This window comes from Lepisma saccharinum, chromosome 7 (genome assembly GCF_977018435.1).
Source record: "Lepisma saccharinum chromosome 7, izLepSacc3.1, whole genome shotgun sequence".
NCBI classification, from domain to species: domain Eukaryota; kingdom Metazoa; phylum Arthropoda; class Insecta; order Zygentoma; family Lepismatidae; genus Lepisma; species Lepisma saccharinum.
Genome location: NC_139235.1, coordinates 60,287,276 through 60,298,312, shown reverse-complemented (window position 1 = coordinate 60,298,312; position 11,037 = coordinate 60,287,276). Strand labels below are relative to the sequence as shown.

At 39.7% G+C, this 11,037-nt stretch overlaps 1 pseudogene; it reads left to right on the top strand.

The window, feature by feature from the left end:
- Positions 1 to 4,221: 4,221 nt before the first annotated feature.
- On the top strand, positions 4,222 to 5,058 carry LOC145990486 (uncharacterized; annotated as a pseudogene).
- The last annotated feature ends 5,979 nt before the right edge of the window (positions 5,059 to 11,037 follow it).

The following is an 11,037-nucleotide window of genomic DNA, read 5'->3' as shown; positions in this document are numbered from 1 at the left end:
AAAATCGGGTCGGTGCTATTTTCAGTACTGGATTAAGTCAAAAGTGACTAAATTTTGTTCGATTTTGACTAAGTTGTTTTTACAGTGTAGAACCAGAGAACATCGTATTTTTGCATTTTCCGGCCTTTTTTTCGGCTTTTCAGGTTTCTTGTTGCATTGTTTATCGTTTCTGCATAATCCTTTTCTTCCACTTAACCATCTCTACTTTACATTCTACAAATTGATTTTGATCGCTAACAGTTTCTGAAATATATGGAAACTAAAAACATCAAAATACCAAAGAAAAGAAAAAAAAACATGAAAAAAAACAACAGAAAAACCTATATACACTGTAAGAAAAGTAAATAAAATACATGTAAAACATGAACACACACTTAACAAAAATACTCAATTTACAGAGAAGTCAGTCGGAGTTCGTCCTGTAAATTTACATCAAGAAATGTTTCATTTTATTGTTTCGTGCATTTGCTAGAATACTTCCATATTTAAATACACCATTCATCGAAAAAATGGTTAATTCAAATTTGAAATACTTTGAGGTTCTCTTACTGTGATTTCAATCACAAGAAATTATAATGTGACGCATGCAATCGTACCAGGTCCACACTGAAAGGTGAATAACTTTTACAGGAAAAACAAGTGTATTTTATGTTAAAAAAAATTACTTTACACTTAATTGCCTATTTCCTTAGCTTCGAGTTCAAACAATTTTTATTGAAATATTGCACGCCTCTTTAGAAATTTATGAAAAATCAAGTTTTCAATTTAGAGCGAAAATTATCTTTAGGTCATTTTCCTTTCAATTTTTGGTCATTCTATAGGACATTTTTAAAGATATTTTGGGTCATCAACTTGCGAGCCCTAGTCATAACAAGTAAATTGAATAGATGCAGCTTGCAGCAGCACCTTTACACCAGGCAACCAGCTTCACTTGCGGCCGAGCCATGAAAGCCTACGTGCTCAATTTTTCAGTTGAATAGAACGTGCTAAACGCATGTCGTCCCAGCACAAAGGAAGCAGCTGCCAACGTCAAACGCCTTCCCGCGGACGCACAAATCCCTCAACGCTCGGCTACGATGCGATAGGAACTTTTACGCACTTTTATATAATATTTAACGCGGCCAATTCCCCGCGGGGAAAAGAAACTTGGTTTGTTTCCAGAAAGAGGGAAAAATCGATATCGGAGAAAGGAGAAATTATAAGCGAGGCGCCCGCTGCAATGTTCCAGCTCTCTGGTATTGCGAGGAAGAAAACTTACTGGTTTATTCGTGTTAGCGAAATATGCTATTTACACCTAGCCGAATTTCATCATTTAGTAAAATGTTATGTGCTCGACCACCTACAACTTTCGTTTTCTACTCAAAAGAACATGGTTCCAAGACTGATTGATTTCAAATTTTGGGGCGCGTCCGAACGTCTGGTCATATTGCACCCTTCATGGTATGCGGGGGAAATCCCCTTATCTAAAACCCTTACCTCAAAAGTAAAATGGGGTGTAAAAAGCCCTTCTCCCACACACAAAGGTTAAAAATACAAGTTGTAAAGAGACCTGCACAAACACATTAAAAAAGTAGGAATAGTCGAGAAACTATCTCAGAAACAGTGGGAAAGATCTGCTCTTCTAAAAAAAAATCAAAAAGCATTTGCTGTCATTGCCTCCAAACATAACTGAAAAATCGTTGGTGGGTTAAAACTCTACCCCAAGGTAATTAAAGTTGACACATTCGAGAAAAATGTGCCGAACACTTAAATCAGCGAAACGTCCAGCCTTTGCATCAAATTGCAATGTGTGAGACGGCTGTGTCCGATGCGAAGCTGCGTTAAGAAACGCGTTGAGACGCGGGAAAACATTGAAAATTGCGACGACATAACTTCTGTCGTCTGCTTCTATTGAAATCAAATGGTGTATCCCTTACTACGGGGGAACGTGCGAAACCGAAGCAAACTCGCCAAACCCGGGGCGGAGTCGTTAGCACATCGCGCTACAACGCTAGGGTTCGAATCCCGGACTGGGCATGGATGTTTGTGAGTGTCCATTCAGTAATTTAATCATATCATTACTCATCCACATCTTCGCAAATTAGCCAAAAGTGGCACAAAAGGCGAATAAATAAAGCAAATTAATCAGTCAACTTAAACACCGAAATGACAGTATTTACGCATATTTCAGGAAACCCACCATCCTCTATTACGTTAGTTTGTTTAGCGAGTTACGAAGGCCGAGGTTCTACGTTCAAATACTGATGAAGGGTTCGGCGTTCTATTAGTCTGTCCTTTCTATTTACTATTCATCCTCATTGTCACGAGTAACACTTTACTGATTCCAAATACATTCCGTAATCAATTACTAATTAATTTATTTATTTGATGGAATTTCCAGCACAGCAGAAGCCATTTAAAACCGAAAAGAAACAAAATAGGGTTCGATCGATTTATTTATTTGGTGTTTTAAGTCCACTTTATGCACAGTAAGGCTAATTGGGACTGGACCTACAGTTTAAAATGGGATCCGAACCACTATGTGCCACCACCGGGTATCTAACCCGGGACCTCTTGATTACAAGGCGACGACGATATGACTGCGCCATCGGGGAGGCCAAAACAAAGTAGTGTTAAACAAAAGAAAACAGTACCAAAATTAAACAGAGCTCAGTTCTACAATAGCATTACTTATGCACAACTTTTTGTAGGTTGCTGATAAGAGATGAATAACAGCTGAAGATATCTATGTGGTTTGAGATTATGTTGAACTGTTTCAGTATTTTCTGGAATAAGGAACGTCTGGGAGTGGCAGTATGCTATGTGCCGAACACTTAAATCAGTGTTGCAAGGACGGTACAGCGAAACGTCCAGCCCTTGCATCAAATTACAATGTGTGAGACGGCTGTGTCCGATTCGAAGCCGCGTTAATCATACGTTAATACGATCGTTCGTATGCCGAGACACTGTTTGACAAGTAGGATTTATAAAGTTTGGATCCCTAGGTTAACCTTTGTTTAGGGCCCTGCCGACATTATTATTAATATAGATATCATTAATATTATTATTTACAGATTTATCATGGTATTTCACTTGTACATTTGCATCCTCTGCATTAATAACACTTGTAACGTTTAAAATATGCCGGACACATCTGATTAAAAATTATTCATTTAACTTCGATAAATAGGTTTAACACGAGAACACTTGTCTAAAACTGTTTCCTTCCTTCTTTTATGGCAGAAAACTGAAGAATGAGCGACTCAAAGTCAATTTCGTGCAGGGTATCAGCACTCGCTGTGAAGGATGCTAAAATTAGAAAGTATGTTATCCGACAATGATTTTCTGATGATAGTTTTAGTCTTCTTGCAACACTGAAGGACCACTTTCCACTGGCATTTGATGGTAAATTACTCACTAAAATTCTCAGATAAATGTCACGATTTGGGAAAAAACTTAAATATTTTTTCACGTATAAGTTTTATTTAAATAGTCACCAGCCGAAATCAGCTCATACCGTAACATTGTGCTAGGAACGTGGGATCGAACCAGAAAACCTTAACCATCCTGGTGGGTGACGTAGCTCGCTAATCATTCTTCCTCATTATTTGAGCACTCGCCCCTGGCAGATAGCTTGATGGTAATGAGCGAGAGGTTAACTATACACCTTTAGAAATGACACAATACAAGCACTTGGATTTATACCTTTAAGTCTGGATCAACATGGTTGGAATAGGATAATACCCGTCATCTCCGATGATGAAGTTGCCTGCAGACAGTTCTTAGAATCAGTTCGTACTCGATACCTCAATCTCTCAAGTTGCTTCTTGCTCCAAGACCAAAGACAAAATACACCACATTACCCGTTGCTGTCTAACTTATTCCTTCTTCCGATCTCCTGGTCATTGCCCAGCAATACCTATTGATCAGCACCTTAACTCCAATAACCCGGGAAGATTTGTTAATTACTGACATGACATTGATTGAGTGATTGAGTTTATGACTTCTGGCTTGATATAATTCTCTATTTAGAGAAAACCTTTGTCACTTTCCATTCAGCGTCTCATTTTTGTGCAGCCCTCCTGGACTTGCGTCTCCTAGTGGCAAATCCCCCTCTACTCGCTAGAGGATGTTCCTGAAGCGAATATTATACAGGTTGCATAGGCTATTTGAGGACACAACATGTTCATTGTATAAAAACCTTATACCTTATTAACGTGTCGTTTCTGTTGCAGATATACGATGACTGAGTCTATATTAACTCAAGCAATGAAAATAAGCCCTGTGATTGTGGCCTTAAATGCAAAACACAAGGATTTAGAAATTGCTAGGTTCCTGAATATTGCCAGATCATTTGTCCATAAAGTTCGGAAAGAGTTTGAAGCCTCCGGTTGGAATGTTTCAAGAGATTCGAAGCGAAAAAGGCATTCTCGACATTCTGACATTATCAGGACACCAGAATTTGTCCGAAAGGTTCAGGAAATTATCAAATGTTACCCCCGGAAAGTCAACTAGGGCCATTGCAAAGAAACGTAAGGTGTGAGACGGCACAATTCGAACATTGGTTTGTGAAAACATTCGATACAAGTCGTATGCGATGAGGAAAGGTCAATTCATGTCTGCAAAAACAAAAGAGAATCGTCTGATCCGTGCAAAACGGTTATTCACGAAAGTCAAAACCCATGAGGAACTTGGCATGCTGTGGTTTTTCTCTGATGAGTAAAACTTTGATCAAGACTAAAAGGTCAATCGCCGAAATGACAGATGGTTATGTAAGAATCCTTCTGAAGTTCCCAAAGTTATGCATACCAAATTTACAGCAACTGTTATAGTTTTAGGAGTTGTGAGTAACGAAAGACAAGTCATGCCACCCCACTTCTTTCCACAGGGTCTTCTGCAGAGTGTTGTTAAGACAGTGTACGCAATGGCAGGATATACGCATTTCAACAGGACTCTGCTCCTTCTCATAAGGCTCACATTACCCAAGAAAGGGTGTCAGACAATCTCCATGACCATGTCACACCCAACTTGTGGACCCCTAACTCTCCAGATCTTAATCCCTTGGACTGCTATGCGTGAAGCGTTGTTGAAAGAGAGACTAATAAACACCCACACAACACCAAAGAATCATTGAAGGCAGCCATTGTCAAGGTGATGTCGGAAATAAACAAATACCACGTGATTCGGGCCTGTCAACGCTTTCGGTCCCGTCTCGAGAAAGGTATTGAGGCTGAAGGCGATTTTATAGAATAAACCTATTCAAAAGCTTTTGTTTCTCATGTGTACCAACTTGCATGAAAATATATTTGATTTTGGACGAGATATGGTTATTTTTCAAAATTTACGTAAATGTTCTCAAATAGCCTATGCACCCTGTACATAATCCAGATATAAGTTTCTCCATTCTGCAAATTATACTGTCCTTCAGTAGGGAATGTTAGTACCAGGATGAGCAAATAGTATATTTCTCAACTCTTAGCACCACTTCCCTAAGAAGTAGAAAACCGGAAGTCAGGAAAGATGGCAAAATATAGGACTAGCAGCTAAATAAATAAAATCTCAGCTTCCTACAGAGCAGTGAACGTACGGTAAAGGAACTCTATTTCCTCGTTCATGACAACGTTTTACGCCCACTGTAAAAATATTGGTACACAAAATGTCGGAAAGTTTTAAGGAGTTGGAAATGTTGACCCAATCCTAAAACATCTCTTCTTGGAGCCCGTCTAATAGTTTATTCATTGCATCGAGGTAGAAAAACACTGTCTCGCCAACTCACCAACGTTCAACACTTTATATCCCTTCCTCGGTGACGATTCTGTTGAAGCCTTTGATATTTTTTTTCGCAAGGAAAAGCAATTTGCATTCCGTGTGCATTGCATCATGTCAATCAATATGCATGTGATCTAATGGAAGCGATGCATGTGTGTGAGTGAATGTGTACGTGTCGCAACTGACCCGTGTTATCACAAGCGATGCGGGTGACGGATCAACAGGCGTCGAATAAGCTTATCCCAATGATTGTTTTCGTCGGGCATGCAACATGTTATTTCGCCCACTGTTACAGGGGACTAGCCCTGATTGCTATCGTACGCTTCCTATCTGCCGAACACGTCGCATACCCCGCAGGGGAGGGATTTGTTGAAGGGTCGGGTTGCTGCATTTGTTTGCTGGGTAAACATTTAAAGGTAAACTGCGAAACAAAGCATTCTAACGCATAAACTTGAGTAAGATGCCCCATTTTTAAAAACATGCCGTTTTTTGAACAAAATTCGTATACAAAGCAATATTTTTCTTCTGGATCGTTGTAGCCTTTGTAAATTCGTCACTTAGCTAATGTTTCAACACCATGAATTTTGGTACGTCTTGCTCTATCAACAACATATTCTTTAAGATTATGAACCTCATAATAACAATAATAATGAACTTCTTTATTAAGTGGACGAGGTTCATCCTATAGGCTGCTCAACCACCTAACCCTTGTCAGTGTAATGTTGCTACTAAACTGCATGTGGAGCAGTAAGTTACAAGTAAAATAATACACAAAATGAAATGAATACACAGTGTTTAATTACAAATACAGGGTGGGGCACGGGAAGCGGAAGAGTTTAGAAAAGTCACTACGAAGTTAACTTTTGCTGAAAAAAAATATTTACAGAAATATATAGTGAAGATCATAGCTTATGATAGACATTCAAATGTTCCGCGTGTAGTAGTTACTAGCAATATTGTTTTGTGTTGGGATGCGTACACGTTATGAGGAGAATGAAGACATAGTGTTGTTGATGAGTGATGAAGCTCACTTCCACCTAAATGGTTCTGTAAATAAACAGTACTGTCGCTACTGCGCTGTGAAAAATCCCCGACAACTCCATCAGAAACCCCTCCACAGCCAAAAATGACAGTGTGGTGCGCTGTAGGAAATCTACAGAGACATGCTGCAGAAAGTGGTGTCAATTTCCATGATCGCCTTCAAAGTTGAATCCACGAAAATGGACGCCATTTGGCCGATGTACTTTTTTGCACAAGAATAGCATAGAATGCTATGATCTTCACTATATATCTCTGTAAATATTTTTTCCCCCCGGCAAAAGTTAACTTTGTAGTGACTTTTTTTAAATTCGTCCGCTTCCCGTGCCCACCCTTTACAAAAGACAAAATAATACGTAATTATAAAAATACAATTTCATGTAGTGTCTTGATACCTTCAATATGTGCCGCGACTCTGCTTTGTTCCATTAATTAACAATAAATATTTTACTTTACCTCTGAAACTTACCGGGCTGTTTATGCATACGATGTTCGCAGGCAATGCATTGCATGCTTTGGGAGCCGAAAAGGAGAAATATGATTTGTAGGCCGTGGTTGAATGATCAAAATTATTCTGCTTACGGCTAACATATTCATGGATATCGCTACGGGAATGCATTTATACTGTGGTTTACCTTCAGCTAACATACAGCGAACGAAACAGAGATAGCGCAGTTTCCTCCTGTTTGCCATAGTAAGAACCTGCTTGTTACTTAAAATCGGAAGAATATGATCGGAGCGTTTTACTGACAAAATGTATCTGATACATGAATTTTGCACCCTTTGTAATTTTTTGCTGAGCTTTAGCGATAGTTGAGGGTCGTAAACATTATCACAATAGTCAATAAATGGGTAGATTATTACTTGGATGAGCCTTAACTTGCATTCAACAGGGTGGAGTCACGGGAATCTTCCACCATTTAGAGTTTCCTTCCACTTATTATTTTCCAAGCACGGTAGATCCTTTGCCTAAGCGTCACTAGAACGAGGAATCCAGATTATATGATCTGGTATTATTTACTCTACACTGTAGTCTCAATTTCTTTTGGTACTTTTTAGTAAATCTTGCCTACTTTTACTAAAGAAGTTCTAAAAGAATTTGTTTCCTCAGTTTACGTAGGTTTGTTAATAATTCCGAAAGCACTGTTGAATCTTATAGGCTGTGTTAACTTCCGCACATTGAGTGGTAACTGAAAGACTGTATATTTTATACAATTTACCTCTATCCTTTATTATAACAACAATCACTATAGTAACTATAATTGTATTGAGAATGTCACAATTTCCTTAGGTCTCACTGTAAGGAAGAAAATGGATAGTCCTTGCTCTGCCTTTCTTCCAGATCTTCCGAAAAGTGACATCATTCAGCAATCAACAGGATGAGTGTAAGTGTGCCAACAGCCAATAATATGTCTTGCGTAAATGCAAATAATATTTTGCAGAATATAAGTGTACTTTCGAGTTTCACTTAGGACTTATGGGTAAAATTTTGTCTCACTACCAAGTGGAATGTTGTAGCGCGAAGGCGTTCCAGATAGAATTACTGACGACAATTTTTTCAAAACGAACGACTTGGTAGGAATTAAGAACTGATCATAATTTGATTAAATTAGGAATAATAATTGATTGATTGCTTTTCTTTATTTTTACTTCGCTTTTCTACCAGTTTTGGCTCATCTCGAGTGTAAGCATGAAAGTGATAAGATGAAAATGATTAAAATACAATCGTAAACATACATGGACGACACAAACGAGCTCATACAGAATTATACTGGCTGAGAGTTCAGGCGCCAAAGCCTCGTTGACTTGCAACATTGCAATTACTGGGGAAGTAAGGTTGACTATTGACGATTGAGTTGGTGTTTAAGTCCACTTGGTGCACAGTAAGGCTAACAGTTTAAAGTGGAATCCGAACCACTATGTGCCTCCACCGGGTATCTAACCCGGGACCCCTTGATTACAACACGACGACGCTACCACTGCGCCATCGGGGAGGTCCTCAAGGTTGACTATTTGGTGCCTGATCAGAAGGGTAAAAAATGAAGGATCGTGAAGAGTATAATAGCAAGTGAAAATTAGCCACAAGATATCCTAGCCACCAACTTGTATACCCTGTCTCGTGAATCTATGAACAAGCGAACGAAAGCAAGTCTCTACGCAAGTAGTGACTCGAAAGGGCTCGACGAATGAAAAACTGCGAGGTAACGTGATTGCGTGGAGAAGGAAAACGTTGTTGCAGTTAAAATACCAGCCTTTGCAGCAGCGTATACTGCTTAGCTCCGCCCTCCCTGTCTCTCCCGTTGTGCCCGGCCTTGCTCCAGAGATTTCCGGGATAGACTACGCACAAGCCAAGACCAACATGTAGCTACCCCCAAGCAACAACTTCATTACATGCATGTAACGAAGAAGTGACCCGCCGGGACAAACTTCGTTTGGTCCTCGGACGCCGATGGCAAGCGTGAAAGCCATTTCCCTGGTGATCTTCGGCTTTCTACCGCGAAATGTTCGCTCTTTGGAAACTTCCCGTGCAGAATCTTTAAAACTTGGCGACGCCGGGAAGTGGCGTTTTTTCGGAAGATTGGGTAGCGAAAGGGAGTGGGGTGGGAAGGTCCAAGGAGGAAATCCTCTTGCGCTTTTTTTATTGCGGCGTAGGATAGCCCTTGGTGCTGCCATCTAGCGTCGCCGTGGAAAATGCATGCGACGTCTGTGTCGTTCCCTGCTCGCTTAAGATTCCGCGAGCGTTGCTGTTGTTTCGAAGTCGAGGAACTGAAATAAGGGTTAGGGTGTACGCGGTGCCTGCTAAGCAGCCAGCAACAAATGGAAACGCTTCGCCTTCGCTGTTTGCTTGCTCTTAATGTCAACGTGAAATAGTGGCTGCTAGCCCTGACTTAAGGGTCTGGGAAACCTTCATGATGGATAGAGAGTGAATTTCAAGAAATCCCTCAACCTTACAGAAGATTCGTTCTGGTTGAAGTAGATCTCCCCTAAATCAGATAAATTCTCAACGAATGCAGTTGTTGGAGGTTTGCTTCAATATTGTAGAATTAATACTGACTTACGGCTTTAGATTTTTGTCACGTTTAAGTTCAAAGTTTACTCAAGTAACCTAACCTGAATTTGTCGTATAGCTTCATATTGGATTCAAATAATAAATTAGAGTTCAAGAACAGTTGATTGAAGCACTTTAGTAAATTAATGTTTAATACTTGTGCTACCATGCAATACAGCGTGTCCAAAAATGATTATCGAGTTTCATAGTCGTTTAATTTCCCTTATATCTGGGGTACAAACAACGGCAAAGGTAATAGTAGACCTCACGGCGAAGTGGGTTAGAAACCCTGCGTGCTTCAGGGCAGCTTTGATAAGGCACCTGAATTGTCTCGGACTGAACCAGAAAGTGGGCGATCTTTAATCCTCAACGCCATTCTGCAAAACGAATGCCAGAAGAGGTTTGTAATACATCTGTTGTGTATTTGGAACACACGCAGATCGCACTCAAGGTGTCGAATAGATTATCAATCATAAGCACTCATAATTCAACAATATTTAATTGATCACAAAATTCCATTCAACAAACTATAATGAACTCCATTTATACAAGACAAAACACAATCTCTTTTTACCTACATCTTGACAACTTCAAAGGTCTTATAAGCCATACAGACTATTTACGCAATAAGCGTCACACATACGACATTCCCCCGCGTCGATGAAATTTTGCATTAGCAAAATTTTGATTTTATGTCTTTACTTCTTTTAACCATAATCACTCAAATCCAATCTGTCAGGTGGTTTCCTTTGCCTCTGACTTCTCCTTAACACTTTTGACTCTGCTGCTTCACGTCTATCTAAATCTATGTTACCTCTTGCAGCTTCTTCCACCACTTCATGATTGTCTCCTCTCTCGTAATCCTTAAACGTATCATTCGCATCTAAATATCTTCCTTCGTGGACTTCTGAAGATGCGTCATTATTCTTATCGCCTGTTTCATCACTATCATGATAATATCCTCTATCATTTTCTCTCACATTTCTCCATTTTATCTGGTTCCCATGCACTAACTTAACATCTTTACCAACTTTAATATACCAAGTATATGTCCCTGCTCTCCGGACAACTTCACCTTGAACATAGGATGCACCACTGGAATCTCGGTTGGCAAGTTTCACCCAAACTTTGACACCTCCTCTGGTATCCTCGCGTTTGCTTTTATCAGGAATATCCTGCAACCGACCTATATCATTTTTCGG